The 25,280-nt window shown below is 46.0% G+C and overlaps 11 non-coding genes across 11 annotated transcripts; 4 read left to right on the top strand and 7 right to left on the bottom strand.

Moving 5' to 3' along the window:
* Positions 1–889: 889 nt before the first annotated feature.
* TRNAR-UCG (transfer RNA arginine (anticodon UCG)) lies at positions 890–962 on the top strand. Its single transcript has one exon. It is a non-coding gene; the product is annotated as a tRNA-Arg (tRNA).
* Positions 963–3,694: 2,732 nt separating this feature from the next.
* Positions 3,695–3,776, bottom strand: TRNAS-GCU (transfer RNA serine (anticodon GCU)). The gene has a single exon. It is a non-coding gene; the product is annotated as a tRNA-Ser (tRNA).
* Positions 3,777–5,849: 2,073 nt separating this feature from the next.
* On the bottom strand, positions 5,850–5,921 carry TRNAQ-UUG (transfer RNA glutamine (anticodon UUG)). The gene has a single exon. It is a non-coding gene; the product is annotated as a tRNA-Gln (tRNA).
* Positions 5,922–6,376: 455 nt separating this feature from the next.
* TRNAQ-UUG (transfer RNA glutamine (anticodon UUG)) lies at positions 6,377–6,448 on the bottom strand. The gene has a single exon. It is a non-coding gene; the product is annotated as a tRNA-Gln (tRNA).
* Positions 6,449–7,502: 1,054 nt separating this feature from the next.
* Positions 7,503–7,584, bottom strand: TRNAS-UGA (transfer RNA serine (anticodon UGA)). Its single transcript has one exon. It is a non-coding gene; the product is annotated as a tRNA-Ser (tRNA).
* Positions 7,585–8,005: 421 nt separating this feature from the next.
* Positions 8,006–8,077, bottom strand: TRNAM-CAU (transfer RNA methionine (anticodon CAU)). The gene has a single exon. It is a non-coding gene; the product is annotated as a tRNA-Met (tRNA).
* Positions 8,078–8,498: 421 nt separating this feature from the next.
* On the bottom strand, positions 8,499–8,569 carry TRNAG-GCC (transfer RNA glycine (anticodon GCC)). Its single transcript has one exon. It is a non-coding gene; the product is annotated as a tRNA-Gly (tRNA).
* Positions 8,570–10,190: 1,621 nt separating this feature from the next.
* On the top strand, positions 10,191–10,263 carry TRNAR-UCG (transfer RNA arginine (anticodon UCG)). Its single transcript has one exon. It is a non-coding gene; the product is annotated as a tRNA-Arg (tRNA).
* Positions 10,264–13,582: 3,319 nt separating this feature from the next.
* Positions 13,583–13,664, top strand: TRNAS-AGA (transfer RNA serine (anticodon AGA)). Its single transcript has one exon. It is a non-coding gene; the product is annotated as a tRNA-Ser (tRNA).
* Positions 13,665–13,892: 228 nt separating this feature from the next.
* On the top strand, positions 13,893–13,965 carry TRNAR-ACG (transfer RNA arginine (anticodon ACG)). Its single transcript has one exon. It is a non-coding gene; the product is annotated as a tRNA-Arg (tRNA).
* A 2,536-nt stretch (positions 13,966–16,501) lies between these two features.
* Positions 16,502–16,573, bottom strand: TRNAW-CCA (transfer RNA tryptophan (anticodon CCA)). Its single transcript has one exon. It is a non-coding gene; the product is annotated as a tRNA-Trp (tRNA).
* Positions 16,574–25,280: the final 8,707 nt, after the last annotated feature.

Here is a 25,280-nt window from a genome sequence, read left to right as displayed (position 1 = left end):
CTGACAAGGGTGAAAGAGGCCATCCAAAATACCACTTTAAATCTACATCGCATTATTGGGCCAAGCACTCCACAAAACATTATAAATTCTATAAAGATCGTGTCCATAAAATGATTTTCTTGAAATACTTTTTTTTGTGTGTAGATTCATCTATTGAATGCAAAAGTAATTAGCAGTAAAAAGTTTTGTAATCCTGCTGTAGAGTTTTTTTTCCTTAGTATGTGGAAGCCTCAAATAATAGTAACGGCCTTCGACCTCTCTAAACGCCAAGAAAAGCAATCTCTTCTTCACACGGATAGAGACACAGTGTGAAAAGTGCTCTGATGTCGCATACTGACAACCAGAGAAAGCACCAGAAGAGCATGGGAAGGGGGAAATTGCAGGTACCCATGCGGGATGGCGAGGACAAGCCTACAGATGCTGCTTGCTAGTAAAACCTCCTTCGGGTGCGGCCTCCATGGCAGATGTGCAGGCAGACGTCCCAAGTACCTAGAGTCTGAAAGTAGTGAATATGGGTGAGTATTAATAGGGAAGGAACGCTGAGTTAACTTATTTAAAAATACCCCTCGATGCAAACAATATGGAATACTTGGGCATATTTTAGGCGCCGTAAACTCCAGTTTCTCTGCTCCAGAGTAAATTACTTTTCTCTCCATAGAGTCCCCATATGCTACAAGATTGAAATGATTGTCAGTCTCTACCCGTCCTCAGACCCGACTCCGTGGCCCCAAATGACCCACATAATCTAGAGTTTGCATCTTTCCAATGATGAGAAGCGCGGGCGTCATCGCCTTTGTGTCTTTATGTGACTTTGTGCTATTATGTAGCTTGTAGTACGCAGATCGCTCTTTGTACTTTCTAAGTATTGGAGCATGCGGCTTCCACCAGGGACCACGTGGCCTAACGGATAAGGCGTCTGACTTCGGATCAGAAGATTGAGGGTTCGAATCCCTTCGTGGTTAGCTTTAATTTAGCTGCTGCGCGTTTCAATAAAAATTGACTGATATATCTCCTTGTAGGGGTCGGAAGTCACCTGTCACCTGTGTATTCCCAATTATTTACTTTCTTCCTGCTCTACTTCAAAGATGTCGTTCTCAAAAGCTCTGGGAGGACTAATGTCAGGGCTGGAGGGAGGCGGAAAGTCAACAGAAATAAGGCCGTTCGATAATTTGGGGGCTCGAGATCTCCCCAAATCTGGAGCTTGAGTGCCTGAGTTTCATATTCACAGACTCGGCTTGTTCTGCGCCACTTGGAAAAGGGAATTCGTATCTCTCTCAGCTGCTGAGTCCCAGCACAGGGGGAGACCGGCTGCTTCTCTTTCCTGCTGTCTCGCTGGAGGCCACACTCTCTCTTTCGCATCTCCCTTCTGGTCTGAGTCCGCGTGTCCTTCCAAGTTCTGGCTGCCGCTGGTTTCCGCACTTCCCCTCCTTTTTTTATCTTCCTTTCTTCCTTTGGTTGTGTCGCCATCAAAAGGATGAAAACAGCTTGTGTTCAATCCTACATGACAGAACTGAAATACTAAGGTCATTAAAACAGACCACGTGTTTACATATAGTGTGTGTGCAAATAGCAACAGAGAAGATAGCTGCACAAAATGTCCCAAAACACAATCTCTGTGCCTACAGAACTGGATTTAATAATAATTTAGGATGAAGAAAAAGTGATTTTCAACTGTTGACTTCATGTGAAACAGGTGGTGCTTAACTTCTGCTCTGAATGCTGGTTCAAATGTGGAGGCCATGAGTAGCTTTGTAGGTGAAAGCAATGAATGTTAAAACAAGGGAAAGATTACCTCTTCCTTCGCCTGGCCTCTTTCTTAGATCTGTCTCCCATCATCTGTGCAGCCCAAGTTATACAGAGAGAACCAAGAGGCTTAGCTCACTTCTACTTAGTGTATTCTTCTTTCCTTCTCTCCTTTGTAGTTAAGGAAAAAACAGATTCTTTGAATTTGAAAGAGGTGAGGAACAGAGGCAGAATTACCCCCAGGATCTACTTTCCTACATTGGGGAGATTGGCACGTTTTAAATCACCATTTGACATGTAGTCACAGGAGTCACTCACCCTGGATGAGGGACAAATATTCTGCCTGGGTGAAGTTTCAATCCCTCCCCCTACCACCACCACACACACACAATATGTCTTTAAGTGTTTATTTTATAAATATCTGTTGACTGTACAGTGTGCAAAGTTGGAGAGACAAGAATATAAAAGGGTGCTACCCCTAGAACTTTATTGTCAGAGAAGGTAAAGTGGGAAGGGAGTGGCTGGAGGGGTAAGATTGCTCCGGTGTCCATAACATCAAATATCTCTGATTCTTTGTTGAAGAAAATGCAAAATATACAAAGCATATCACCCAGTTCCTGGATTCCACTTTGGCTTCCAGTCTGGATCACCACCTCCCCAGTTCTCATTTCCAAGATTAAATGGATTAACACGTGTGAGCCATCTTTGAACCACATACACCATATAAGCCTTATATTGTTAGGGACAATTCAGAAACAGACATTGCTTCAAAATTTGGGCTTCTTAGGCCTCCATCCTAATGAGGTGTTGGGAGATTGGTTGGCTTGTGAAAAGTGTACTTCAGAAGAATTCTCCTGAAGGTATCAAAAGTTACAACCCCAGTTGCCTAACGTGAACACGTTGGAAGGATCTCATCACCTCATCCACTTGATTTAAAAGAGCATGGTTCTCATGAACCTTAATAAGGACAGGTTGGGTTTGTCTGATCTCTACCTCAGTTTCTTTTTCTGTAAAATAGAGACAGGTGATAGAGGGGCAGTTTCAGAGAGACACTTTATACCGTCTTTTCTAATTTTGTTATTCTACCCTGTTTACCCAGCCCCTCGCTATAGTTTATTATGAGGTGAAAACCAGTGACAGGTGATAATTTTATGGGATTGTATGCTAAAATTAAGACGCACGAGGCCAAAGATCAAAAAAGGGAGAGATGAACAGGCTGGAGCGCTTGTGAAAGATCTTTGATTTCAATTAATTCAACTAAAATTCAAAGAGGCGGCTAATGCTCTCGTGGTAGGTTCTCGGGAACAGGACATTTGATTTGGCCGGCAGGGAGCAGACACTGTCCTGGCAGAAGGAATGCCCTAAGCAAAGGCACAGGACAGTGCCTGCTCCTGGGGGCAGACAGAGCTAGACCATGGAGCTTGGGAGGGTGGGAGGGTAGCGAGAGAGTCATAAGGAGCCAAGAAAGAGAACCCTGGACCTGGAAACGTGCCTGGGGCTTGAAAGGCAAAGAATATTCGACCAAAACCGCCAAGACAGGGGAGCAGGTGGGGAGTGAGCGGAGAGGAGTGTGGCCTGTGGTCCTCAACCCAACCGGCGCATTAGCGTCGCCTGTGGTGCCTGCAACCTCACGGACCACTGGACACGCCCGGTAGATTCTGGCTTAACTGAGCCGAGGTGCGAGGGTAACAGGCATTTCGAGAAAACTCGACAGTTTAGTTGCGTGGAGCAACACTGTTGGGAGGAGGTAGCAGTGAGGGTGGAGGGTCGGGAGACCCTGGGCGGGCTGTGGACACCTCCGCTGCTCACGCGCTGTGTGACCCAAAACTCCCAGCCCGCTCGGGACTCGGTACCGAGGGGTGTCCGCCCCTAACACCCGATTCACGAAGCTCTAAAACAGTCCCTCGTCCGCGCTAAAACTCAACGCCCGGGGTGAAGTGTGGCCATTGCCCGACGAGGGTGGGATTCGAACCCACGCGTGCAGAGCACAATGGATTAGCAGTCCATCGCCTTAACCACTCGGCCACCTCGTCACCCACGAGGCTGCTGTACCTTCCACAGATATTTTATTTTTTTACACAGCAAAAGTCTGTTTTGCAATTTCTATTGTTTTATTGCATGTTTTCATTAATGAAAAGGATGTCTCTTGCTCGTATAAATGGTCCTCTTGCTTTGATAAAGGAAGAAAAATAAAGAGATTACAGTCTGGGGAAGGAGGAGACAGGACAAAGATGTGGGTCTCAATAAAAATGACAAAATACACTTCCAAAGAGAAATGTGGAATCTAAAAAAGCCGAACTCCCAAAAACAGAGAGCAGAATGGCGGTTATAAGGGGCTGTGAAGTGAGGAATTGGGGAAGTATGGGTGCAAAACTTGCTATTAGAAGATGAATAATGTTCTGGAGCTCTAACGCACAAGCATACTGATTATAATCAATACTGTATTATATACTTTAAAGTTGCTAAGAGACTATATCTTAAATGTTCTCACCGCATTAAAAAAATAATTGTGTGACATGATGGAGGTGTTAGCTAATCATTATATTGCAGTATATAAATGTATCAAATGAACACCTTAAGCTTCCTCAATTATATCTCAACCTAAAAAAAAAAAAAAGTCCTTATTGTAGCACCTGTTTTATGTTGGATGATTTTGGGGAAGGCTCAAGAAAACCATGAACCATGCTTTGTCCTGAGCATAATTCTGTGATTCAGTACCTTAACAAAAATGTTATCTAGAAGAAGGAAATAATCGATTGAAGCTAAATCTGTAAAACTAGTGGTCCCTCTTGTTAGTTGATAGAAGACATTTGGTATTTTTGTGGTTTGCAGTGATCTTTCCTCGTCTGTTCTTAGACAAGCTTATGAAACGTGTTGTTGTTTGTTCCTGTCTCTTTTCATCACGATCAGGGAATGACCTTGCCTGAGGCCCCTGTTCTGTGAGAGTGTTTATGTTTGACAGAAGAATCACATGGCCTGGCAATGTTCAGCAGCCAGAGGGAGGCAAGGCACTGAATGTTGATGGGGGAGGAAGCACAGGTCTAGGGGATTGTCTGTACAGACCAGCATGTGCCCTTGGTTTGGGGGAACTCAAAGGCAAGGTGGCCAAAGCTGAGACAAGTCCTCTGAGATTTGAGGTCCAGATCCTGGCCATCATATCATGAGGCCCTTGAAGTTCGGTCTCCATGGAAAGGGTGCGCTCCTAACAGATCGGCTCATCTTCAACATAATATAGGCAACACATTAGCTTCGGGGGTTTGTACAGAGCCTCTAATAGGTGGACAGGAGGCTCTAAGATGTATATGACAGCTGCACCACTGTGCGGTAGGACCTTCTTCAGGGCAGTGTTAGTGTTTGGAAGCTGATGGAACGCTCTAAGTGGCTCCAGGAAAGAAAGGGCCTGAGTTGGGGACTGTAAAACATAAACTCTTAATCATGGGGGCCCGGAATCTTACTAAGATCTGAGTAACTCTTGGCAAAAAGGGACACCAAGTGTAAAGGGGAGTAGGGCTCCAATTCAAGACAGGTTTTTCGTGGTCAGTGGCTTTATGTTGAATTTTTTGTTGATTTGGAAGAAACTGTAATCACTTGCAGTCAGATGTGTACACCTCTAAGGTGAGCTAATGATTAAGGAGAACCACAGAGCGGAAATCACGAAGATGCTGCTGAGATCCCAGGGGGACTTGGACTCTAATTAATGGATTCATAATACGGAGTGCTAACCACTCCATGAAAGCTTTCTACTGAAGTTCTTATGTATATTTTTGCTCAGGCCCAAGCATTTTGAAAGGGCTTCAGACAAGAAAAAGTGTGAGAAAGACTCTGACACGTGAACTGTTAAGACCCTGAGTACGCAAATAACTTAAGATGATCTGAGTAAAGGGGAACCCAGACAAGAGTAGATGTCAAAAGCGTGAATATTCTACAAGGACACAAAGGTGACTTAAATAGGATACTTTTCAGAAGTCCCAGGAAAAAAAAGGAATTACATGCTGCTCCTTGGGAGAAGAAAGCGCACGTGGAAAAGGTTATATGAATACACTACTAGGTATGACGCACTGGGGCTTGGAAGTAAGCACTGGGAAAGAGGTCGCCAAAACCATAGAAGGTCCCACCGAGATTTGAACTCGGATCGCTGGATTCAAAGTCCAGAGTGCTAACCATTACACCATGGGGCCACCTGCGGGCGACACGCGACATCTAAGGATACTCACTGCGGTGCATCTCATTCGGTTTAAGATTTTGTGGACTGTAGTTTTAATTTAAATTTTTAATTAATTTAAAAATCTGCTGTATCAGGGAGTAAAGACTGCAAGATAAACACGACCATCTGGACTCCCACGGACTGCGGACTTCTCGGGACCCAGTTTGTATTAGAAATTGATGGAACCGGAACGAAGAATTCAGGTTCGGGATGTGAAACGTGAATACGTAGACATCCAGGCGAAAATCTAATTTACCAGCATTTGAGGGGACTCTGGTCCAATGGAGGCGGAGGGACAGGAAAGGGCAGATATGGATTCCAGAAGGAGGCGGGGGGATGCTGTTGTGCAGGACAGTGGGATGAGATAGGTGTTCAGGTGCGCAAGTACGCGGGTGTCCCCAGCCTTGAGGAAGACACTAAAAGAGTCGCAGGTCCCACCGAGATTTGAACTCGGATCGCTGGATTCAAAGTCCAGAGTGCTAACCATTACACCATGGGGCCCGCAAAGCAGTACCGCTTGACGTGCTTTTGCAAACATGTTCGCAAGTGTGTCGCTTGTGCTTTATTGTGAGGATCTCTGTCCTGGAGACGCGCCTGGTGGACGCACGTTCCCTGAATCCCGGGAAGAAACACAATGGCTTTTCTAGGCGAGAAGCCTAACATCTCACGCTTGCTTGAAATTTTTCTCAGGCCCACGGAGGGTTGAGTACTGGCGTTCCTTGACAAATCAAAACTGCATTTCCTGAATTCCTAACCTGGCCGTGAAGGTTTTCTACCTGTGGGTTTACAGAGGAAAGTGTCAACGCTTAATGTCTCAAGATGTGGATGAAAATAGAAAACGCAAGAAGAAAAAAAGTTAAATATAAAATGGGAATTTCCTGGTAATTTCGGGGCTGAAGAAGAAACTTTTACCTTTTTCAGCATTTTTACTTCTTTTGGCTTCTCCACATTTTCTAATGGATCGATTGCAAGTACAATAAAAGATCGTTTTTGCTATGTTTACTCTTATGTATGCAGTGTGTGTATGTACTAGAAAGAGTTTTAGCGAGCAAAACAGTTCTTTCAAAGTAAGATTTAGCCAACATCTATCTGAAAGCTGTTTTGCAAATTCTCTTTCTGGTACTTCATCCCTACAATCTGGCCTCCGAAGTGGAATGATAAGGAGGAGGACAGATTGAAATTTTCTGTTTGCGATATTGATTCCAAGGCATCAGTCACGCTCCGGATTAAAATGGTGGTGTCCTGGGTGTACCCAGATTTTTGGAAGAGCATCAGGCGGAATAAGTGAGAGGCAGGCGAGGTTTCGGATGTCAGACCTGAGCTGGATTTCGGATAGGGAGATAATTTAAAAGCAATTCAAGCCTGAGCAGCTTTACAGTGGTCTCAGAATTCCTTGTTGTTTTCCCAAAATGATTTTCAAAGATCTCCTATACGTACTGCCTCCAATTTTAAGCAGAAACATAATAACCACGAAAAGAGTGTTTCGCGTCGTTTCCGTGTGTGCGTTTGAATTCCCGTTTGGTCCAGCAGGTGTTCCGGAAGGAAAACGAGACCCCGTAGTCGGCAGGATTCGAACCTGCGCGGGGAGACCCCAATGGATTTCAAGTCCATCGCCTTAACCACTCGGCCACGACTACACGACTAGGATCGGCCTCTAGATAAATTCTCATGAGGAAGAAACGGTCCTGCTACAAACTGCTTTTTCGGTTCAATAACTGTTCAGGAGTGCCTATCATCACGGTGAAACATGAAGCTTCGCAATACCGACGTGCTGGTTAGAGAACTTACTGCAAATTGCAACACAGAGGGACCAGGTTGATCCTTCCGATCCTTAACAGTTGTGCTGCTCCCCAAATCTGAGACTGAGTCACAAGACTCGCCAAAAGCGACAAGTAGCGTTTTCCGCAGTTAGGGACGGGAAATAGGTATTTGTAACAAGTTCCCTCGGGGGTTCTCACACCTCTAGATGTGGTCGGCAAGCCCTCTCTGATAGTGTGATAACCTGTATTCTCTCTTTTCCTAAGATCTGAGTTCGAATCAAAATAAGGTAAGCGCACATAGCAGAGGATGGTTTCGATCCATCGACCTCTGGGTTATGGGCCCAGCACGCTTCCGCTGCGCCACTCTGCTCAGCACGAGGGAAGAGTTATATCATGTCATACTCCAGCTTTATGTGGTGACACTTACTTCACAATAAGTGATGTCTAGCTGCTTCTAAGAAGGGGAACAGCACCTTGATGTCCGTATATGACTACACTCCACCTCTAAGTACTACAGGCTTAGAAGTCACCTCCGAAACATCGAAGTTTGCTCGAGCTTGGGCAGAATGACGTTCCAGGCTTTTGGAAAACCAAACGTATGCTATTTGGCATAATTTATAAAGGTGAAATTACAAAAGGAAGGCTAACGTTGGCCTTTCTCAGCCACGCGCCAATACCAGAAGCACAGTTCCTTTAGAGTATTCTTTATGACATTTCACTGAGAGTATTTTTCCCTGGAATTGGAGGGAGACGGGGGAAAGGAAAAAAAAAAAAAAAAAAAAAGCATGTGTTGCATTGGCCGGGAATCGAACCCGGGCCTCCCGCGTGGCAGGCGAGAATTCTACCACTGAACCACCAATGCCTTACATGCATATGTTCTTTAATTGTCCTTATATAACTGTATTCACGTCGCTAAACAAAATAATGAAGATTCATGTTTTTTCCTCGAGATTTTCTTAAATCCCCTTCATCTTGATCAATACATTTATCATACAGAAGGGGTCCCGAATAAGCCATATGACAAAAAGAAATTATTTTGAATGGAAGGCATTTGAGTTCCTGAAATCCCTGATCTCCCTAAAAGCTGAGCCTTCCGAAAGGACTCAGTTGCCATAAATCTCATCCCGCGGAGCAACTCGCACTTTTTCTGGGAGAGAAGTTGTTGTAGGAAAGGAAAAAATAATTTTCCCTCTCCCATTCTAAATCCTTGGTTGGGACCCCTGTGACAAAAGACAGATCACCAAGAGAAAAGCAGAAGTGTATTAACATGTATGCGACAGGTTCACGTCGGAGATGCCCAGGAAAACTGGTAACTCTTGAAGGGGAACAGAATTTGCGACCCCTGAAATAAGCCTCTTTGGGCTAAGGAAGCTCCGAAAACCATAGTGGAAGTTATCCTTTTTCAAGCCCTCCAGGGGAAACGTTTGAGAATCTCCGCTCTAGGGTAGAGATTTGCTACTTTGCTCTCTCAGGAAAATAAACTTCCCGTCTTCTTCCAGGGCTGCAGAAAGGGTATCACAGACTGGGTGGCTCAGGCAACACTTATTTTCTCACATTTGTGGAGGCTAGTAAGTTCGAGCTCAACCCTGTCAACAGGTGTGTAGATGGCTGTCTTCTCCCTGTCATCCACATGGTCTGTCTGTGTGTGTTTGCGTCCTAATCTCTTTATTAGGACATCAGTCGTCTTGGACCAGGGCCCACCCATATGACCATTTCACTTTACTTACCTCTTTAAAAGTCCGATCTCCAAACACAGCCATAATTCTGAGGTCTGGGGGTAGGGGGAGGGCTGTGGGGACGACAGGATTCAGCCCTAGCAGGCAGTTTGCAGATGAAGCTCCTGCGCACAGTTCCTGAGCCTGGCGTGGGCTAACGATGAGGTCTCTGGTGTAACCCCACTGCCTCTTTGCTCCTCCCACACTGCTTGTATAAGGGGCAGCTTTCTCAGGTCTGACAAGTCAACCATCACTCCAGATTACAAAATTTGGAGTATCTCTTCTCCAGAACTTTGTGTCCTATTTGGATGTATGTTTTTCAGTTGTTTTAAGTGGCATTTCTGGAGGGTGCAGAAGTAAATCCTTGTATCTAACTCCCAACCTTTGCCTGGAGCCCTGCGGGGCAGCAGTGGTTCCCTGGGTATATGAAGCAGCCGGGCGGGCTCTGTCTCCGCCTCCGCCTCCGCCTCCGTCTGTCAGCCCTCATCTCGAGCGTCCCTTCCTCGCTGTGGCCTTTCTCCCTGATTCCCATCAAAAGATAAATCAGTCCTTGGGGCACCACGTCCCTCTCCTGATAGTTATATCCGTTGTAACTTTACGTATTTTTGACCGCTAGGTTCAGCTTGTTTCCCCCAGTCAGACTGTAAGATTTTCGAGGCGTTGGCAATACTTTGGCTTACAGCAACAATTTCACTATATTATCAGGTATGGCGCCGAGGGTATCTTCTTTCAACAAATTATCCAGAAACACCCACCCTCTCGCGGAGGGACCACGTGGCCTAATGGATAAGGCGTCTGACTTCGGATCAGAAGATTGAGGGTTCGAATCCCTTCGTGGTTGGCCTGGTGTCTTTTTCAAAAGACCGTGCGTAGCGGTCATGCTATTACCGCACTGCAAGTCCGACAGAAATCAAAAATCTCTTTTTTTTTCACCTTAACAGTTTGTCCTCCGTGTGTTTGTCCTCCACACCCCTTCCTTCGTTTTGTTGCCTTTTGCCCCTGTAAGCACCTGTTTATCTCCGTCTCTCCATAACATCACCACACAAGCCCGTTCTTCCCGGCAGCGCTGCTCAAACTCGGGTGCGCGACCCAGCAGCAGCGCCCGCGCGCGTCTTAGCAACGCCGGCGGGCGGGGTGGCTGGTCTCAGCGCCGCCTGCAGCGCGAGGCTCCAGTCCCGGGGGCGGGACCCGGGAGTCCCACGCACGCACGCCCGAGCGTGAGAACTCCGACAGACGGCTGAGTTCTCCCACGTTATGTGCTGCTGACGTCTCCCAGGTTCGTCCCGCCCGCCCCACGGCCGTGCAAGCACCTCGCCTAGAGCCTCTCACTACTTAGGGAAATCCAGCTCAGGTCTGACATCCGAAACCTCGCCTGCCTCTCAATTATTCCGCCTGATGCTCTTCCAAAAATCTGGGTACACCCAGGACACCACCATTTTAATCAAAAGATCGGGAAGCGAGGTGTCACAGCGCCAACGCAAGATCACTTGGAAATTGCAAAGGGAAAAAGGAAGACCGGGGCCACCGCTTTCTCTTCGCGCTCAGAAGTACGGGGTCAAGTCCACGGTGTCAAGCCCAAAACTTTCACCCTGAACCTAATGTATTCAACTAAAGGAATCGAATCATTCAGGTTCTAGGTTAAGTGCAGAAGAATAAATTAAAACTTGCCATGAGGAAACAGACAAATCCAGAATGTGGGACATTCTACAAGACGATTGGCTTGGAGTTTTTAAAAAGTCAATGTGAAAACAATAGCAACAGCAACAAAAAGTTGGGAGACCACTCTAAACTCAAAGGGACTAAGGAAAACATTACAAGCAAATGCAGTGAATGAACTTTGACTGGATCCTGGTTAGAAAAACTGGCTGCAAAAAACATATTAGACACTGAAATGAAAACTGGATATCAGATTTTTTTAGTCACCATAATGGTATTTTGGTTATGTAAGATATGTGTTTAGGTGTTAAGACTAATATGGCAAAATGTTAACCGTTGGATCTGGGTGGTGGGTATACAGATAATTCCCTATTCTTTCAACGTTTTTATATGCTTGGAATTTTTCAAAATAAAAGTTTGATTAAAAAATAAAAGCCTTGGCAGAAGCTGTCCTCTTTAAACAAAGGCCCTGAGGGAAGCGCACAGGACTCCAAGGAGACAGTGGGTCAGCATGAAGAAAGCAGGCCAGGTACGGAAGGACAGACCCTTCTTGCCTCAGGAGCCCCAGGCTCTCTGACAGAGTGGCCGGAAAGGGAGCTGAGAAGGTAGATAGTTGCCTTTGATGAGGGCCTCCTATGCCATGCGTGACCTTCCCTGTCGGTGCAGAGTACCTGGGAAGAGGGGAAGGGACACAGTGAGGCTTGCATTCTCAGGTGAACACAGCAATTAGCGCTGACATGGCCCCACCGACATAATCTGCCTTAATCTGCGTCTCTGGTGTTATCTGCCATTGCTACCCCCACCCAGTACCCCCTCCAAAAAGCCATGCTCCAGCAAGACAGAACTTTCTATGGTTTCTCTCAGTCTCTGAGGTTGAGGTCTAGAACACTACCCTCCTCTCCATTTGGGCTCACCCCCACACATCCTTCAAACCTGAGCTTAAATATGATTGATTCCACATGTATTTATTGAGTACCCACTTACTCAGTCAGAGGTAATGAAGGCAGAACTGGAACCTCCCTTCACCAAGCTTGGAGTCCAATGAGTGACTCTCCAGGCGACCACCTAATATGTTGGTGACAGGGATCTAGGGCCCCTCCTACAGGCTACCACAGCACTCTGTCTCTCTCACTTGTCAGACTCAATTGTAGATGTCCACTTCTGTAATGTTGACTTGAGAAATCACTCAAAGGAGTAGCCATTGAATGAGCCACACCTAGCAAATTGCCTGCCACATTATGGTGCTCAGAATAAAACATTTGAAAGAATGAAGAAATGAATGAATCAGTTCAGGGACAAGGGACAATAGGCCAAAAGACTTCTAAGAAGTTGTTGCAATAACCCCTAGAGAAAAACTGCAAAAACCTGATCTGAGAAAATGGGCCTGAGGCTTTGGAGGAAGAGCCAGATTTGAGAAACAATCAGGAGGTTGAACTGAAAGCCTGGTAACCTCTCAGCTGTGAGAGTCAGAAAGGAAGAAGATTAGAGGGTTCTAAGCCTTTTGGTTTGGGGATCTGGGTGTTCCTGTCAGAAATTTGGGTTGTTGGAGGAGGTTCAAAGTTGGGTGGACAGGATGCAGCATCCATTTGGGGATGTATTGCTTTTGAGATGCCCGTGGACATGCAAAAAGAAATAACTAGGACAATTGTATATACTGGAACCCAGAAGAAAGGAGATGGAGATGATTTTCAGTCCATCAGGACATAAGCAGTGGTTTATCAGCCATACCCTGTCCTTCTTCTGTTCATAGAATGGAACTATCAATGAAATACAGAATCCCTTATCTGCACACTAATACACCCACATGCATACACAGGTATGAGATGTGACAATGGTTGGGTGATTTCAGAAACGTGGTGATCCTAGGGTTCCGTTCTTGCTTTGAAGGTGGTCTTTGCAAATATTTTAAAATGATTATCTACAGAATATCAAATACAGTTCTCTTTCCCCTTGTAAGAAAAGGCCCCACGCAGTGAAGAGGATCTGGTTCTCAGAAATATTTTCTGCTTTCCTATTTCATTAAAAAATATTCTATCTGCTGCTTTAAATTATTTTGAGCTTTATGAAGAGACAGGAAACAGGCTCCCCTGTGGAACAGTTTGATGGATACCCATTTTCTGAATTTAAAATGATGGTGACAATAGCAGCTGACGTTTGTGGAGCTCTTACTATATATTCCAGGCACTGGATTAGGTGTCTGAAGACATAGGGTATCTGTAAGGAAATCTTTGTCACATTATTTATTGAGGATAAATTTCCTACTCCAGCAAAAATATGAGAATTGTTAAAGTTATTGCAACATATCGCTGATTTATTTTCTAGAAAAGACCCAAAGAGGCATTCTCAGTTTACCACGTGCTAGAATTGAATTTGGTTGATTCCCTTCCAGTTTCAGGAATGGTAGCGGTGTCCTTTGTTTCGTCCTCTCCTATTACTAATCCTGAAACTGCGTAGAATAAATGATATATGGTAACACGAAGGACACTAAGGCACTTCCGTGAGTTGTAGTCGTGGCCGAGTGGTTAAGGCGATGGACTAGAAATCCATTGGGGTCTCCCCGCGCAGGTTCGAATCCTGCCGACTACGGTGGCTTTTTTTCTTTTAATGTACTCAGCTATTTTCTGCCCACCTTCGTAGCATCATATTGCATGAGTAAGAAGCAAGAGAACCAACACAACTTCTGTTTCAATTCTGAGGTTTTGGAGTTCGAAATCTTGGTGCCCGGAGATAAAGAATTGCAATATTCGTGTTTAGAAGCAACATAGTAACTGCACTACTTTTTCTGTAAGTATGAGTGCTGCGCAAAATGTGGGCGGGCCAGTGGCGCAATGGATAACGCGTCTGACTACGGATCAGAAGATTCCAGGTTCGACTCCTGGCTGGCTCGGTTTTTTGGTTATGCTTTTTGAGGCTTCACAATTTCTCTTTCCCAGACCTCTGCATTATATATTTTTAATGTTTTTTATTTTTTTAATTTTCTTTTATAATATCTTTTTACACAAAATGACAAAAGTGTTAGTAATATGGGCTCCAGCTATATAGTTCACCGCTCTTCTTTTATATAAATAACTTTTCTTAAAATCACATAGCCAAATCGTTTTAAAAACTGACCAGTTTTGGAGATAGCATCTCTCTCTCTCTCTCTCAATTTTTAGAGCAATTATAGGTTCACAGCAAAATTGAGAGGAAGGCATATATGCCCAGCCTCCCCCATTATCCACATCTCCCACCAGAGTGGTATATTTATTATAATTGAGGAACCTACATTGACACATTATCATCACCCCAACGTCCATAGTTTTCATTAAAGTTTGCCCTTGGTGTTACACATTCTATGGGTAATGACATGTATCCACCATTACAATATCATGCAGAGTGTTTTCAATGCACAGAAAATCTTGTGTGCTCTGCCTATGTATATTCCTTCCCCCAGCCCCTGGCAACCTCTGATCCTTCTACTGTCTCCACAGTTTTGCCTACAATATGTATCCTTTCAGATTGGCTTTTTTCACTCATTAATGTGCACTTAAGTTTCCTCCACGTCTTTTCATGCTTCATTAGCTCATCTCTTTATAATGATGAAAAATATCCCACTTTCTAGATGCACCAGTTTATTCATCCATCACCTGATGAAAAGGGCATTTGGTTGCTTCCAAGTTTTGGTGATTATGAATGAAGCTGCTGTAAACATCTATGTGCAGATTTTTGTGTGGACATAAACTTCAACTCCTTTGGGCAAATAACAAAGAGTACAGCTGTATCATGTGGTAGGACTACCTTATCTTGGTAAGAAACCACCAGACTGTCTTTCCAGTGTCTGTACCATTTTGCATTCCCACCAGCAGCAAGTGAGAGTTCCTGTTACTCCAATTTTTGCCACATTTGGTATTGTTAGTGTTCCGGGTTTTGGACACTGTAATAGGTGCACAGTGATATCCCATTGTTTTAATTTGCATCTCTCTCATGACATGTGATGTGCAATATCTTTTCATATGCTTAAAAAATGGACCAAAGACTTAGACACCTCATTAAAGAAGATGGCAGATGGCAAACTTTGTTAGGTTTTTATTTATATTCTTTTTTCATAGTCGTAATTTAAAGAATCAAACATTTCACAAGATTTGTAATAATAAAAAAATTTTTAAAAACAAAACAGTCCTCTCTCTGCTCCCTGTTCCAAAGCCCCCCATGGTAACTGTACTGTAGGAGGAACCTCACATTGAGGCAGGTCTCTTTGGGAGGAAAGGGACTGAAAAGAGGCTAGTAGGAGATGGTTTTAGCCCTTGACCTTTGGGTAATAGGTCCAGCACGCTGCCACTGCGCTACTCTTAGAATTTGGCTTTTCTGTCGTTTGATGATTTTCCTTTGTTTTCCCAACCTACAGATCTAAATATTATCCCCCCCCCAAAGCAATAATCTGTCTTTTGTAATATGATGGTCATGGGCCTGAACTAACTCCTGAAAAGCAGGTTAATAGGAAATGGGAAAAAGGTATTGTGGAAACACTCCACAGATGCCAAAGGTATGGTCAGATATAACTAACATCTGTTACTGTGTGCTATGCGAATGTGAACATTCCATCTGTAATAAAATGCCCACTGATACCCCAAATGTCTAAATTATGCAACATAATAAACTCATGAAATAAACGTGCCTTCTCTTTCTCCCATGCTGTAATGCCGTGGTTTATAATCTGTTGGGGGCGGGGGGGGGGGGGGGTGTCTCGAGCCCCAGGTGAGATAAAAGCGCACATTCCTGCACATTCTTATTTTAACATTGCTTTACTTAGGAGCTTCACGNGGGGGGGGGGGGGGGGGTGTCTCGAGCCCCAGGTGAGATAAAAGCGCACATTCCTGCACATTCTTATTTTAACATTGCTTTACTTAGGAGCTTCACGGAACTTCTAGCCCAGAGGACATGCCCTAGTGTAATATTTCATTCCCTATAGTCTCAATTTGACCAAAAACAAAAACAAACAAACAAAAAAACCAACTGTGTTTAGGTTTTCTTCTTGCTATGTAACCTTTCTGGCATGGAAAAGCTGACCCACGTGTGCAGCAGGTAAACCAGACTAGCCCGAGAAAGGTCCGCGTAGCTTCCGAAGGTTGGAGAGAGATGTGAATGAAGAGAGGGTCCTCCAGCACAGAAATGAGAGCGTAGAAAAGGCCGGGAGGGCTAGGAATACGCATGAGTTGGTGAAAAGTGAAATTCAGAATGTTTACAATAAAAGAGTAGAAACGTCTCTACGGGCCCAGAAATAAGCCTCTCCTTCTCCCCCAATCCAATAACAATATTGTGTATTCCTGTGTGTACCTGTCTTTAGTTTACTTACTTAAGGCATTTTGAGGATATCCAAGATCGGAGGAAGCCGGAAAGGCATGTTTTTCTTCCTCTGTATCATCGACACAGGCACGAAAAAGAAATGACCCCGACGTGATTTGAACACGCAACCTTCTGATCTGGAGTCAGACGCGCTACCGTTGCGCCACGAGGTCCTCCGGGGCCCCTAGCCCTTCATCTGTTAACCTGATCTATATGATTCATTTTCGGTATTCAGCGAGGATGGAGCTAGTTATGAATGCCTGGCTGCCTCATCCAATCACTCCCTGATTCTCTCTGCTTCCTAACTGCTTCTATTCTGACTTCTTCCTATTTCATTCCTCTTCAGACCTAGTTTACTCCATATATACAAAAACAGATGTTTGGGGGACTTTCGTTGCTTTTGTAGGTCGCTTCGGAGTGGAGTGGAAGAGTTTAGGGACCTGGGTGAGGGATGTTGGAAGCGGGCAGCCTGGGAGGTGAGATGAAGGGACGTTCAGAAAATAAACGACCAAGTATTTAGGAGAATCTGCAGCTGCTCACAGGGGAAGGAACCTGCAGGTCTGGTGCTGGCAGAGAATTAATTCGTGGTGACTGAAAACTGAAATTTATACTTTTTTCACCTATGAAATGGGGCTAATAATTGTACCCACCTCATAGGCTTGCTGTGAGTTTATACCTGCAAAGTGCTCTCAATGAGCTTAAATATGCTTAGAGAGGTGCCTACCTGGCACACGGGGAGCCCTCAATAAATGTTGGTGTAATTACTATCACTACAAACTTTGCTGAAATCCTTAAATGCATTTGCCCACATCACCAGCCTGGCTCGGCCCAGATTGTTGTAAAACTTACATTTGTCAATTGTTAGTTTCTTCCATAGAGTTTGATGCTATCAAACAAATTAAATGAATTGGAAGAAGAAGAAGGAGAAGGAGAAGGAGAAGAAAAGAGTAAAACTGGCTACGACCCCAGGTTGCAGCTAAAATCAGACAAGCTATTGACGAAATAGAGCTGCAGACGAACCTAGCAGTTAACATCAACTCAAATCGGCAACCGAAATTAAAAACTCAGTGAAACACTTTAACTCACAGAAGTTTCTTTATTCGCTTTAGTTGGCATTTAATGATGATTCACAGCACAGCTGATTTCTGCTTGGTTGTTTATAATCGATTGCTGCCGATGTGGAAGCAAGTCTGGATACCATTTTAAAAATTAGCTTGTTATTCAGCCTCAGTAACACGTTCCCGCCGCACCTTGATGATGAAGCGTCTTCTCTCACTGCTTGCTTTGTTTCGCAGCCACATGTGTAGCCTTTTCTTTCCTAGCTAGAGCTGGAGACCCATGAGCCCCACAGCCCGTGCAGACTCGGTTTTGCTAATTACCCTGCTCCAATCTGAGCCTCAGGCAAGAGCATTCAGAGCCCCTCAAACCCTGGGTCTTAGCACCAAGTCCCACTATTGGTTATTTTGACCTTGGACCCCGGGTCTGATGGCTGGCTTTGTCTGTGTTCATTTTCCTGTTTCTATCTGGGAGAACAAAGAAAGCGGGGTCTTTTAACGCAAAATCCACAACCAGAAACAAAGGGGCGCGAGTTCCGGGATATGCTTCTACGGCAAGCACGGAAGTCCAAAAGTCCCAGCAGCGTCTGGGCGCGAATGTGCGCAAGTCTCACTTCCCTAATGACCTTCTGACTCCACTTAGGGACCCCTGATATTAGTGACGATGCTTTAGTTCACAGTAGCATATACATCCTGGGGAACAGCAAATTACAAGAAAATGCTTTCCTCTCGCCCAGGGATCTGGAACCTTTTTTCTGCAAAGGGCCGGATATTATATACTTTTGGCTTTGCCGACCATATGGTCTCTGTCATAACTACTCTTGTCTCGCAGCCATTGATGAATGGACGTGTCCCAGTAAAGCCTATTTATGGGTGCTGAAATTTGAATTTCATATAGTTTTGATATGTCACAGAATCGTGTTTAGTTTTCCACTAGAAGAAGGGAGGATGGCAGTGGAATGCCTCCTCGTCATATCCTCGGAACTTTTTGTCAGATGAGAAAAATCTTTATTGTTCATACCAGTAAAGCGATCGGCACTCAAAGGTATGAAATCAGTTAGTGATGGTTGGAGCGCTAGAGCTTAGGTCTTCTGAACCTCAACACCTAACACCCTCATTAATTTTAGTCTTTGTATCTCTTCCTTCATTCATGAGTAGTTAAAATATTAAATAAAAGAGCTCAGAGATTAGGCTTTCCAGGGGAGATGGTATCACAGCTGTGTTAAATCAAGAGAGGTCCTCCTAACAGACAACTGAAGTGGAATTTCTGTGACCTGGATTTAGCAAGAACACAGGACTGACCCAGCTTCTTTCTTCATGGGAAAAGGTAGAAAGACAAGTTTCTCAGGCAGAACCCATGTGAAAATGAAGGCAGATATAGGGTGATGCTTCTACAAGCCAAAAAATGCCAAAGAATGCCAGCAAACCCCCAGAAGTCAGGGCAGAGGCTGGAGCAGATCCCCTCACCGCGCTGAGATGGAACCAATCCTACTGAGACCTCGATCTCACTCTTCCAGCCTCCAGAATTGAGCTGATAATTTTCTGTTGCTTAAGCCACCCAGTTTGTGGCACTTTGTGCAGCCCTAGGAAACTAATGTAAACTATACAATGATTTCACATAGGTGTGTGGTTTGTAGTGACATATACGTACTTATGTTGCATCAGAAAACTCTTAACTCTGCCTCATACTCAAATAAGAGGGCTCTTACACTGTTAATATGCAGAGGAATAAGTGTATTTTTAGTTTTCAAAATAACTTTTTAAAATCCACATCAAAAATTACCATTTGAAGGTAAATTTTCAAGTCTCAAAATCCTGCCTTTTAGGTACAAAAGCAGAGCCCCCACAGGGCTTGGGGCATTATGTTTGCGCCACAAGACAATAATCATAGAGCAATACTTCTCAACCTGCAGGCCCTGGTCCATTAATGAGTTCTGAAATCAATATATTGCGTAATGACCAACATTTTAAGAAATCAAATAGAACAGAATGGAACTATAAGTGCATACAGTATATATAAATTTGAATGTGTGTCCTGCGTTACAATATAAAATGTATGTCTTAATGTGGGTCACAGTAAAAAAAAAATTGAGATTACATTAAACAAAGATGTGGAAACCTGGCGGGACACAGCGTTGGGGGGGCCTGAGGCCCAACCGCGGGTGGAGGTGAGAGGTGGACGCCGTTTCCCAGGCACACAACGTGCGGCGATGCGCGGCGGCCACTAGGGGGCGGAGAAGCCTAAAGATTCACACCTGAGAAACCTAAGGAAGAAGAGGCAGTAGGAACCCAAAGGTCTGAGAGGGAGGGGATGGGGGAGGGGGAGGGGGCTCATGTGTCTTGTAGCTCCTGGGCCCAGGAGGAAGACACCTGCGGAGCTGACCCGAACCCAACCCCCAGCCTAGAGTCCAGCCTTTTCAGCCAAGCCCAGGGGAGCCCACCCGGACCGGCTGCACGCCAGACCCCTGCAGACAGACGAAATAAAAGACTTCAGATGCAATGTAACAGAATAGAGCAAATGAGTTGTTGAGGTAAATAATGATGGTAAATTCTGTGCCTCTATCTCTAATTCTGTCTCTCTTTTTATTCAACCCCTGGTTTGGGCCCCTGCCCCTGTCACTAACTTCATTCCTTCAAGGGTACAAATGTGTACTTGATAAGGGCTTTGCCCGGGGATAGGGTTATATAGTCAGCAGGCCCTGGCATCAGCAGCTAAGTACCAAGAGAAGACTAGATAGATATCTTGAAGACAAACTTCTCAAATTCCACAGATTGGCCTCAGGTAAAGTCTATTTTTGAAACACACAGAAATCGGGTTTAAAGGTATGTACTTCTTTCAGCGCAGGAATGAGCCTTTACAGGTAGGTGCTCTGACTGTCCGCTAGGCATTGCCTTCCCCGCAGCTGAGCAAACATTTCTGGTGGGTGCCTCTCTTTTGGCTAACAATAACACCACATACACACACACACACAGAAAACCAGCGGGAGACATTGTCTGTAACATTCATTTGCTCTTCCCAGGGTAAATAATCAGAAAGGGAGACTTGCTTTTTATGTGTAGTCTGAATAACTGCTTTCCCCCTGGAGGCTGAGAAAACTGTCCACTCAAATTCAGGTTTTTTTTTCCTTCCATAATAGAGTCATCACTAGTAACTAATTGTCCAGCCTGGGAACACATTTCCCAGCATCCCTGGCATTGTATGGCCCATCCACCAGTTCTCACCAACGGAATGTAGGTGGAAATGAGGTGGTCACCTCTGGGCCAAAGCCTTCCAGAGGTGGTCACTTTTTCTTCCTTCCAAAATGTGCCTCTGGGGCCCTGAAGCTTATACAATTTTAGGTCCCTCTTTAAGAAAAACATATACAATTATGCATCTAGATGAAGAGCAGGCCCTTGGAAGCAGCAGTGTTTGCTCAATCTGCAGTGAGCACCTCTCTCTAGGCGAAGAGGGGCTGCTGTGTGTCCCTGCTTGGCCTCTGAGTCAGGCTCCTCTGCTCCTGTGACCCAAATGTGCCCTTTCTTTAACAAAGATTGAGAATAATCATTTCCTATCACTCGAGCCAAGATGCTAGAACACAGGAAGTAGGACCAAGGGAACATTCTGTGGAAAAAGTACAGCTGAAAACCTGGGGCAGAGAACAAGAAAAGGAATTACCCCTTTCGTGTTACCTCTTTGGGCAAATAAACTCTGCTGGGGCAGGAAAAGGACCACCGCCTGTGGCCTGTGCTTTTGCCAAGGAATTTTGCACTGTTGTGTGACATCTCTCTGCCTGAATGCAAAGGCAAAACTGCCAACTCTAGTCTCCAAATGCCTGGGGCCCTGGTCTATTTCCTCCAGGAAACTTCCAGATCTGAGATAAGCTGGAGCAGCCTGGGGCCGGGGAAAGACCACTAAGCTAAACACCAGGAAACCAACTAGCTTAGAGTTTGGACAAGTCCATTAAAGCACCTTAGCCTCGATTGCCTTCTGCAAAAAGATAAGGAGAAAAGGAGGGGAGCTGGACTGGATCAGAGATATTGTGAATTCTGAGAAGACTCAGGTCCAAAAAGCCCGAATTGATAGGATTAGTGGAGTTTCAGGCTCCCCTCCTGCCTTATATAGCATATTTTGAATGTCCCTAGGAAGGAGTGTTTCTGGCAATAAGAATCAACGAAGGCTTTCATGGATGAGAGGACATTTGAAGACATGAACAAATGAGTGAGATAAATAATCAAATCAATCCCAGTCCTGGAAAGAAATGGGACACAGTCCAGAAAGGCCATTGCAGGGGGTTTAATGGAGTAACAATTTGCAAAGGTCAGGGCAAGGTTTACGGGACACCAACAAGAAATGGTGGCATACCCTGGGGTTACAGCAGGAGCCACCATCAGTGGGTCTGAAGGAGCAAGGGGGGGAGTATTTTCAAAGCAGATGAGACTTGTAGCTGTAGTAGAGGGTCCCAACAGAGCTGAGGCCTCTAGAGCAGGAGGCAGCCACTGTCACCTGGGCCCAGTGGAGAGCGAGCTAGGGGAACAGACTCCTGGAGTGTTTGCCCTTCCACCCTTTGGGGCTTCTGCTGTTGCCTCCTCTTGGCAGCCCCTTCCCCCCCAACTCCAGCAGCAAAGGCTGCCGACGCAGTACTCACAGGTCAGCCTCTGAGGCCTGAGCCAACTGGACAGGCATAGGGACTGGACTAGGGTGGAGGGAAGGGGAGGGGAGGGCAAATAAAGAATTACCAGCCCAGGCACCTCTCCCTTCAAGGATTTGCAATCTAGAGGGAGAGCTTGATGAATAACCACATAATTGGGTAAATTGGAGTAAGAGTTATTCAAGTGACGGCTCATACTTGCTGAGCATTGGGTATCGGCACTGACTGTTCCAAAGGCTTCGCATGCACACCTTTCTCCATCTTCTTAGCCCTCCTATGAAGTCTCACTATGACTCAACCCATGTGGTGGAGGAGATTAGCAAGGTTAACAATATGCCCAAGGTGGTAACACAGCCATTGAAGCTGGTGCAGCCAGACGTGAGCGCAGATGGAGAAGCCCGGAGCTCACACTCATACAAAATGCTGTGCTCCTCGGTCAAGAGCACGGTCCATGCCTGCAGCTGGGTCAGGCTGCCTCGAATGCTGGTAGTCAGGGAGACGTTCAGATTCTGAAGGGAGCTTGCAGAGCACTTATCCCACCAAAGTGTCCTGAGGGTATTAATACGTGATGACTCACTGGACCTGCATCTTTCCTGAGCTTCATTTCAGTAGCTTTATCCATTCTACCTGCCACAATTAAAGTTCTATTCTAAGAACAAAGTTGCACATTCTCTGACTTCATCCCCACCTGAATTTGCTTCGCAGTGACAGCTCCCCATCCCCACTGTCCCCTACCTTCTGCAAATCCCTGGAGGACCAAAGATGTAAAAGTGCTCAGCAGATGCATCCTGCGTTGTGCTTTATTTTTTATTATGTTTTAATACAGAGTTGTTTTTCTCTGGCTTGTTCTCCACTCACAGGACTCACAGCTCATCACCTGCTTTCTCCCAACCACACACCTGAGGTGCGGCCGGCCAGCCTGCTGAGCTCAAGGGCCTCGTGCCAAGTGACGTGAGCGCCACATGGTGAGACTGTGGTGGGAATGACCAGTGCAGGTCTGCATGGGCCAGTCTCTACACTGGGCCTCTTTCTCTGAAACCATCGATTTCTTATATCACAGATGTCGGGTGAGCGATGTACAGTCCACCATTCATCCCTGTCATGAAGTGTTCCAGCACTGGGGCAGCACAGAGACAGGTGTCCCCGCCAGATACAACTCTGCATGGAGTCCTGGGAGCCCTGCCAACGGTGATACCCGGGCCTTGGATACCTGCGCGCACTGATAGGAACACCCGTTCGAGGTGCTGGAGACATTAGAGGGTCCTGACTAAACCCTGGACTCACCCAGAGTCTGAGTTACAAAGTGACCCAAAGCCTGAGTCAATGAGAGGAGGAGCAGAGAAATGTGAGCATCTGAGCCTGGACTGTAGGTGGAGATGGAGGTGTAAGCGAGGGGCGGGTAAGGGGCCCCCCAGCTCTGCACTCAGCATGGCGGCTGGCTCACAGCAGACACAGGAGTCTGCTTAGGGGCGGGCGGAACACAGGTCCTCTTGCCTCCCAGACCCCTCCCCTCTGCCTGTTGCCTTGCTTGGTGTGTGTTTCCCCCCTGAAGCTCTGAGCAGAAAACAATATTCCTTCACTCCACAAATATTTACTTAGGGTCCCCTATGTTTAAGGTTGCTCAATTTACAAATAAAAATGCAACGTACTTTATGGGGTCATCCTACCTACCTTCTCTTTCAGGCGCTGGGGCTCCAACAGAAGACAAAACAAACATGTCTGCCCCTGTGTGGCTTCCGTTCTAGAGCAGGGAGACAGATACTACACACAGAAAGGCATACAACCTGATAAGTGTTATGCACAAAAGTGAAGCTGGGTCTCAGACTGTGTCTTCCGGCCCATTCCTCCGGGTCCCAGCTTCTGTTCCATATCCCAGGAGCGATTGGTGCCTCTCTGGTCTAACACTGGGTCCCAGAGCCTTTTCTCCCCCCACAATGACTCTCAAGGCTTCTTGGTCTCCCCACCACCCTGTGGGAGTCAGTCCCCGGCCTGGCCCCTCGCTACCACCGTCCTGGACCAGGAATCAGAGGGTCCTCGAGGCATCCTCCGTGGCCCTTTCCCCACCTTTCCCCGCTGGGATCGTGCTCAGCACTTCCAGCTCAGCACCTCCTGCTCCGGCTCGCTCTTCCTGAGGGGCTTTCTTTGGACAACAGTCTGATGTCACTCTCGTCGCTCGTCACTCTTGCTCTTTTGGGGACTTCTACTTGGCGCTTTTTGTGTCCTCTGGAAACTTCTTGGGATGAAGAGCGAGAATGCCAGACCAGAGGTAAGGTGTTCAGAAGACGGAGCAGTGAACCAAAGGAGACTGCGGAACGGTTCCCTTGGATGGAGGGGAAGGGAGAGGATAAAGATGAGTAGTCAGGGGGTGTTTTGATGGAGGTCTTTAATGCAGTCCTTCCTTGCTCAACACCACCGACCCTCCTCCACTCACTTCACCGACCTGTAACCCTGCCTGCCTGGCCTTCCTGGTTCTGGGGCAGCTCTAGGACTCACTGCACACATAGCCCAGGAAGGGGTGTCCCAGGGGGCCTTTGCCCAACAGACATGGCTCCTCTACCATGGAAGTGACTGATGATTTCTTGTCCTTTGGCAGAAAAACTTCAGAGAGAGCTAAATTTTGTGCTCCCCTCTTCTCCGTGTATGACTGATACGCTCTCCAGTGCCAGCTATCTCCTGGGGTGTCTTTGTTCTACTTCAGGCTGGAGAAAAGCCCAGAAAGTGGATGGTGAGTAAATTGGAATTTTTGTTTTTAATCTAAAACAGGTTTCTTGTCCAATAGATGCTTCTACCCTGATGTGTTCCCCTGAGGCCCGGTTCAGTCTAACACAAGCTGGATGTAACCAGTGTGCCCCAACATCTCTGGCTCATACATCATGGATGCCCGAAGGTCTTTCAAACCTGTGTCCAGCCCTGCACTCTGCACCCTTTCTTGTCCCCCTGCTCTTCCTCCTGTGTGCCCTCGCTTTGTCAGTGCTGCCACCACCTACCCATGGGTGGCTCTCCTGCCCCTCAGGGAAACTCCTTCTCCTTAGTCCAGGCAACCCAACAACTTCCACCTACAAACCATTGGCTCAAACTTAGTCCCTCAGCCTCTCCTGTCAATAAGGGAGATGAGCACATTGCAGTACACACACCCCCACACCCCCAATTGGGTTTGATTGCTAAGAAGCAGCAGGGGACAGATATTGCACAAGCGA

This window comes from Hipposideros armiger, unplaced genomic scaffold (genome assembly GCF_001890085.2).
Source record: "Hipposideros armiger isolate ML-2016 unplaced genomic scaffold, ASM189008v1 scaffold_988, whole genome shotgun sequence".
In the NCBI taxonomy this organism is placed as follows: domain Eukaryota; kingdom Metazoa; phylum Chordata; class Mammalia; order Chiroptera; family Hipposideridae; genus Hipposideros; species Hipposideros armiger.
Note: the sequence above shows the minus strand (reverse complement) of the source record. Positions and strands in the feature narration are given on the sequence as shown.